The sequence below is a fragment of the Cibotium barometz genome, chromosome 28 (genome assembly GCF_041138505.1).
Source record: "Cibotium barometz isolate CiBa-2024 chromosome 28, ASM4113850v1, whole genome shotgun sequence".
NCBI classification, from domain to species: domain Eukaryota; kingdom Viridiplantae; phylum Streptophyta; class Polypodiopsida; order Cyatheales; family Cibotiaceae; genus Cibotium; species Cibotium barometz.
In genome coordinates, this window is record NC_141073.1 from 13,628,088 (window position 1) to 13,636,072 (window position 7,985).

The following is a 7,985-nucleotide window of genomic DNA, read 5'->3' on the forward strand; positions in this document are numbered from 1 at the left end:
TTCATTGTTTTTGCAAATCACCGGCCAGATTGCACTTCTGAGTTGACTACATTCTCGCAAGGAGACCTTCACTTTCTTGCACTCCCAACAAATGCTCATCTGATTAAACTCCCAGCTATGCTGCACCTTTGCTTGGCGCAACTAGGGTCTGCCCAACAGCAGATTATATTCATCATTGGCATCTTCCATGCACATTACCACAAAAGACATAGAATAGATTATATTCATCAATCGGATTATACCTGCTGAACCCATCCAGAAAAGAATAGATATCATGCCCTGCTACATCATCCAGAATTGAGTCCATGTATGGCAGTGGAAACATCCAGGATGGTAGCCGCATTTAGCTTCTTGTAGTCCACACAAATCCTCAGCTTCTTGTTCTTTTTCTCCACAATGATGATCGAAGAAATCCAATCCGAATTCTCTATGGGTGCTATGAAACCAACTTTCAGCAATCTATCCAACATCTCCTTAACTTGCAGATTAAGATTGACTGCATAGACTTATGATTGATAACAATAAGAAATAGACAGAAACATAATAGACTGCAAATTAACCTTGCTCTTCACACAACCAGTGCGATCTCTCATTATCTACCCCAAAAAAAAAAAAAATTTTCCCATTCCCGCTTATCCCTGCCTACTAGGGATTCGTTGAAGAAGGGATGGTCGTCCATGACCATCCTTGCCATAAAATGGCTGCGAAATTTTTTCCAGAGTCTCCTTTGTACGGAGGACTCTCAAACGAATGAAAAGATAGACTAGGCTTTACTCCAGTCTCAAGGGAAACAAATAGGCATTAAACAGGCTTTTTTCCCAGCCGCCGTAGAGGGAAACTTTCACACGAATAAGCATAAAACGTTCTTTTTCCCTAGCCGTAGAGGGAAACTTTCACATGAATAAGCATCAAACGGGCTTTTTTCCCAGCCGTTGAGGGTAGACATCTTAACAACTAGAAATTATCTAAATACAGTAACTTTAAAACAAACTTCTCTTATGGACAATTCATTTACTCAATCCATGGCCAGATTATGGCCATTCAGGAACAACTAGAATCCTCCAAAAAAACAACTTTTGTGACACCACCATAGATTGAAATGAACTAAAGCTAAATTCATCTTTCTTTCCTTGTGCAAGCAGACTCACAAAGCTATCTTACACTTTTAGACATTTTGGGGTTACACCTACATTTCAAATGGCAACAACACAAGCACATCCTTCCCTCTTCCTAACTACAATGTAAATGTATCAAACAACGTATATGCATCCTTCCCTCTTCCTAACTACAAAGTAAACGCATCCAATGAAGTGTATGCATCCTTTTCTCTTCCTAACTATGATGTAAACGCATCCAACAAAGCATATGCATCCTTTCCTCTTCCTAACTACAATGTAAACGCATCCAACAATGCATATGCGTCCTTCCCTCTTCCTAACTATGACATAAATGCATCCAATGATGTGTATACGCCCTTCCCTCCTCCTAACTATGACGTAAACGCATCCAAAAATGTGTATGCATCCTTCCCTCTTCCTAACCACAACATAAATGCATCTAACCACGCGTATGCATCCTTCCCTCTTCCTAACTATAACGTAAACGCATCCAAAGATGTGTATGCATCCTTCCCTCTTCCTAACTACGACGTAAATGCATCCAACAAATGCATCCTTCCCTCTTCCTAACTATGACGTAAATGCATCCAATGACGCGTATGCATCCTTCTCTCTTCCTAACTACTATGACGTAAATGCATCCAACAATGCGTATGCATCCTTCCCTCTTCCGCACTATGAGGCATATGCATGCAATGACATATTTACATGCATTTACTCTTCCTAACGGTGTATGTATGCATGCAACGATGCATTTACATGCATTCCCTCTTCCTAAGGATGCTATGTTTGCATTCCCTCTTCCTAACAATGCTATGTATGCATGCAACAACGCATTTACATGCATTCCGTCTTTCTAGAAATGTATGTATACAAGCAACGATGCATTTACATGCATTCCCTCTTCCTAACGATGCTATGTATGCAAGCAACGGCGTATTTACATACATTCCCTCTTGTTAACGGTGTATGTATGCAAGAAACGACGCATTTATATGCATTCCTTCTTTCTAATGATGTATGTATGCAAGCAATGATGCATTTACATGCATTCCCTTTTTCTAACGATGCTATGTATGCAAGCAACGACGCATTGACATGCATTCACTCTTCCTAACGGTGTATGTATGCAAGCAACTACGCATTTATATGCATTCCCTCTTCCAACAATGTTAAGTATGCAAACAACGCATTTACATACATTCCCTCTTCCTAACGCTGCTATGTATGCAAGCAGCGATGCATTTACATGCATTCCCTCTTCCTAACGGTGTATGTATGCAAGCAACGATGCATTTATTTGCATTCCCTCTTCCTAAGGGTGTATGTATACAAGCAACAATGCATTTACATGCATTACCTCATCCTGACGATGCTATGTATGCAAGCAACGATGCATTTACATGCATTCCCTCTTCCTAATGGTATATGTATGCAAGCAACGATGCATTTACATGCATTCCCTCTTCCTAACGATGCTATAAATGCAATCAACAATGCATTTACATGCATTCCCTCTTCTTAACGGTGCTATGTATGCAAGGTAGTGGAGTTAGAGCAACCCTCAACATAACAAGGAATTTCTCAAGAAAAGGCATAGCCACTTTGAGGGCAAAGCAATGGGATCCTAGCATCATCTAGTGACCTACAATGAAACCTAGAGTTCTCTTTAATGGCATAGTAGGGAAAACCTTAACCTTCTTTAGGCAATGGAAATTTGGCAACATACAAAGCAATGACTACATAGCTATATTCAGCCAATGAAGTTCATAGCAACTTCAAGTGAAGGGTCCCTAGCAATGTGCCAAGCAATGAACTCTTAGCAATAACCAAACAATGGATTCATAGCAATGATCAATCAATAGGTTCATAGAAATAATCAAGCAATAGGTTCATAACAATGATCAAGCAATAGGTTCATAACAATGATCAACAATAAATTCAAAGCAATGATCAAATAATAGGTTCATAACAATGATTAACAATAGATTCAAAGCAATGATCAACAATAGATTCAAAGCAATGAAAGACTCATAGCAAGATGAAAGAAGAGGAGAAAGAGAGCCAACCTACCCCAATTGGGGGCAAAGCTTTAGGGTTCGGATCCTTGAATAGCCCCTTGCCTTGATTCTTTGCTTTCCTCATTCCCTCTTCTTGCCCTTGCCTTGATTCTTTGCTTTCCTCATTCCCTCTTCTTGCCCTTGCTTTGCTTTCCTCATTCCCTCTTCTTGCCCTTCTTTGCTTTCCTCATTCCCTCTTCTTGCCCTTGCTCTTGCCCTCTTCTTGCCCTTGCTTTGCTAGTGGCTTCAAGGGTCCAAAAGAGAGAGAGGGATGCTCCCAAGCTATGTGTGTATGAGGATTACTTCCGCTAGCCACAAGCCTTCCACCGCCAATGAAAAAGCTCTCCACCTTCCTTCTTGCCAAGCTTCCCTTTGCAAACCCCGTCTTTCCTTGCTTGCCTTCTTGCCTTGCCCTTTGCTTACCTTAGCCTTCAAAGGCTCCTACCCAAGCTCGATGGAGAGAGAGAGATGCTCAAGCGCCTCCTCACGGCTGTCTGCACGTGTGGGTTCACGAAGGAGAGAGAGAGAGAACGTTGGCAGCCGATTTACAGACATTGAGAGAGAGAGATGCACTTCTTGGCTAAAATTTGGATTTCTAAAGCTTAGAGAGAGGGAGAAATGCTTCAAGGCTATGGGTTTTTTAAAAAAAGACTAAGAGAGAGAGAGAGACTACGTTTTTTTCATTTAGAAGGGATGTGAGAGAGAGAGAAACTTTTTCCCCAAGCTAGGAGGTACATGCTTCATTCCCTAAGCCTTTCACCTTTCTATCCTTCTCTTACACAAAATAAATTCATGGTACAAGGTGCCCTTCTCTTTTTTCTTCCCCTCCTTTCATCCTTACAAGTTAAATTCTTCTTATAAATTTGTCTGTCCTTTTTGACAAACCCAATTTCTATGCTCAACTGCATGTCCCCATCCCATTACTTCCTTATCAAGGCTAGTTGATGCTCCAACTAGGATTTAAAATCCCAACGGAGCTGTGAGTTCCTGCGTTAAATCCTTGCCCACGCAGTTTTATAAAAAAAATTTACCAAGGTCCGGGATTTAATTCAAGCGATTGAAAAATTTTGTGGTATGGCCGTCTTCGTGTCTTAAAAGAAAAAACTTCCAACGCAAAGCGAGGATCGAGCGGTCTTGTACATCTCGCTGGAGTTCTTTTTAAAAAAAATTAAATGTACCATGGGTTTGGATTAAAAAAATAAATCTTTAACTCTCTCGATGCAACCCTGCTCATAATTAAAAAATTTGACTGACACATAGAGAACAAATTGAACCCATATTTCTGCTGCTGAACTTGATCCATTAATTTTTCAAAAGAGCATCCATATTACATCAACGGAGGGGGGAATTTAAATTACAAAAACTTTTGGAAGTCGGTAAAAGCTGTTGATTTAAAAATATATCATTCGAGGGCGGGGAAGGCCCTTACAAACTCCCCAATAAAACAAAAAAACTTTCCTTAGCTCAATAGATATGGAAATTTCTTTAGAAGCTGGTCCCAGTCCTCCCAAGAAGCCTCTTCAGCAGGGTAGCCCACTACACCAAAACTTTGCGTAGTGTCCTGGTCCTCAGCCGCTTTTCTTAGGACTGCAAGATAACTTCAGGTTCCGCCAGTACCTCATCCTGCGACACAAAAGCCACATCATCAACTCCTAAAACATGCTATGGATCAGGACATACTTCTTTAACAAGCTGACAGGGAAAACATTATGAATCTTAAGGTGCGGTGGGAGCAATAATTCATAGGCCTGATGCCCTATCCTCTTTGTGACTTGATAGGGGCCACAATATCTAAAGGCCAACTTTCTGATCTTTCCTAACTTTAGGAAACTCCTCTTAGGCTTAACTCTTAGGAAAACCATTTCTCCCACTTGAAACTCTCTGGCTGATCTTTTCAATTTGGCGTAGCTCTTCTGTCAATCAATGACTACCTTGAGATTTTCTTTAATTGACTTGAGTTGTTGGTCCATTTCTTCAAGCATATCTTTGGTAGTTGGCATTGAAATCAAAGGATCTGACAACTTGAGGGGAGTTAGAAAATCTTGTCCAAACAAAGCCTTAAAGGGAGTCATGCCTAAGCTTCTGTGATGAGATAAATTGTAGGCAAACTCTGCAAGGGAAAACTAATGTTAATTGACATTAATGTTAATTGCAACGACACATACACATGCAACGACACATACACATGCTTTCCTCTTCCGAACGAAGACCATGCAATGATGCATTTACACGCATTCCCTCTTCCTAAATATACTATGTATGCATTCCACGAAGCATTACATGCATTCCCTCTTTTGAATGATGATGCAAACGCATGCAACGACACATTTACACGCATTTCCTCTTCATAAATATACTTTGTATGCACGCAACGACGCATGACATGCATTTTCTATTTTGAATGATGCTATGTAGGCAAGCAATGACGCATTTACATGCATTCCCTCTTCCAGGAAGTCTAATAATGTCAAGAAGTGCATGAACGTAATAAGTCATGTTGCACCTTTAATCTGGAGGTGCCACATGACGTGAGCTGTTACTGTCATGGAGGCCCTCCATGATTGAGAGAGAGAGAGAGAGAGAGTGTGTGTGTGTGTGTGTGTGTGAGAGAGAGAGAGAGAGAGAGAGAGAGAGAGAGAGAGAGAGAGAGAGAGAGAGAGTCCAGGGATTCTTTGCTAAAGGTGCTCGGGCATGTCAGAAAGAGCAAGAAGCAGAGATCGAGGGAGAGCAAGAACCGTTGCAGAAGATCCCAATTTTCATTCAAATTGTAAAATTTGACGTTCTTGAAACATACTATTTTTTTATTTTCTCAAAAATGGTAAACTTTAAGGTTCTTGAAACCACTTGGAAAGAAGTGTCAAAGACATTGGTTTTTGTACCACCTATTCATGCTTCCACCCTTGATTGTTGTTTCCTTTTCTCTTCTCGAAGTTGATGGGCTTCCTTTTCTCCTGTGGTTTCTTCTTCTCAGAGTTCACTTTGGGCTTCTTGTTGCTTCTTTGGTGATGCTGTCCTATTTATAGGCACTGGAAACATTTTCTAGAGTTAGGTAATTACCTACCTCTCAAGTGACCATCCAATAAATGAGCCTAATTAACACACGTGAGATGCCATATTCTAACATAGAGATCCTCTAGTTTAGACCATACCTCAAAGGCACTATTGCAAGTTTGCACTGCCGGGGAGACTTCTGGTGATACACAAGGAGGACCCATCAAAGCTGCACAAAAACACCTCCGCGAACACGCCTATTGAAAGAACCAAACCGAGCCCTTTAACCGCTCTCAGAAGACACTCTCCAAGAAGAAAATTCAAGAAAATGCACCAGAATACCCTCTCTGAAGAGGGGAATAGCCGAGGAAGAAGTAGGCCGCAAAGCTGCTTGTAGGGTACCTCCACAAGCTTGGAAAATACCTCCGATACCATTGTCCAAGGTTGAAAACAACCCCAAAAGTGCAAAAAATAGCAAAAAACAGCCACCGAATAGCTTCTCCTAGTCACCCGACGCCCCGCACAACAGTCAAGAGGCCACCACCTAGCAAAATGCTGATGAAAGAGGGATCCACAACTGAAAATGCTGATGAGATATAGTCCGGGGCTGAAAAACGTTGTAGGAAGGAAGGTGCCAATGCTGAAAACGCGAAGGAATAGCAGTAGATTGATGTGCAGATGCTTTAGCCTTCACATAACTAGCCTTCACATAACCAGCCTTGTTGGAAGCCACTTACGTTTATGCTCCATGAACTAACTCATTACTTGCTCTTGAATCGGCTCTTCGGCTCTCCAAGAAGCTACCCTAAACCCTAAACCAGTTGCAGGCGCCCAGCAAGAAATACGCCCGGCTTAATGCACACATCGTCATAACACGCATTGATCCATGCATTGATCTCCCACAAGCGACCTTGAATAATGAGCGTCCTCGTTACATGCCACAGATCTTTGTTTATCACATTTTTAAAATTGTTCAATGAGAGAGATGTAGAGAGAGAGAGAGTAGTATGTCTCATCTATTTTGTATATGCAGGTTTCTATATTCTCGTGGAGCTACAGACACACCTCTTTGATACACCTGCAGTATGAGTGATCCCACCAATAGCACTCAGCCGAGCGCCGCAGACATAGATCGCTTCTTGCTTTCTCTTTCACTTGATCAGCTAGATCAGGTGTTGGGCAGAGCTGCGACTATGAGGAGATCCAGTACATCTCAGTCGCGATCGCGCTCATAGCAGACTCCTCCTTCAAGATCGCGCTTGCACTAGACCTGTCCTTTGCACTCAGAGCATACCGTTGCGTCGGCCATGAGCCGACGTAGTCATCGTAGCAGACTTTCACGAGAGTCTAGGCCCGGTTGTTGCGACGGGGACGACAATGCAGTTTCTCCTACACATGCGGCACAGAGTGCTCAGAGCACGCCGAGGAGTGTCCCGACCACTATACAGGAGACGCCTGAGGTTTTGGCCAACGAGGGTTCTCCTTCTCCAATCAGGACTCCGACAGTTTATGGCAGGGAGGTGCCAGAGGGATATTCATACCTCATCGATCGTACAACCGGTGAGATCATCATGACCCCTAAGGGGAAGAAGGTTATGAGACGCATGCACAAGTTGTGGAGACAGATCTTTTGACACACTGTCATGGTCTCTTGGAGGTCCTTGGATAAATCCTCCAAGGACTATATTATCAGTACACTGCATCATGAGTATCCACCAGTGCCCTCTAGGGGGGATGCTTTTGATGATATTTGGATGGGTGTGCACATGCACGACTACATGAAGCATCGAAGTTCAGACACACGGACTACAGATAC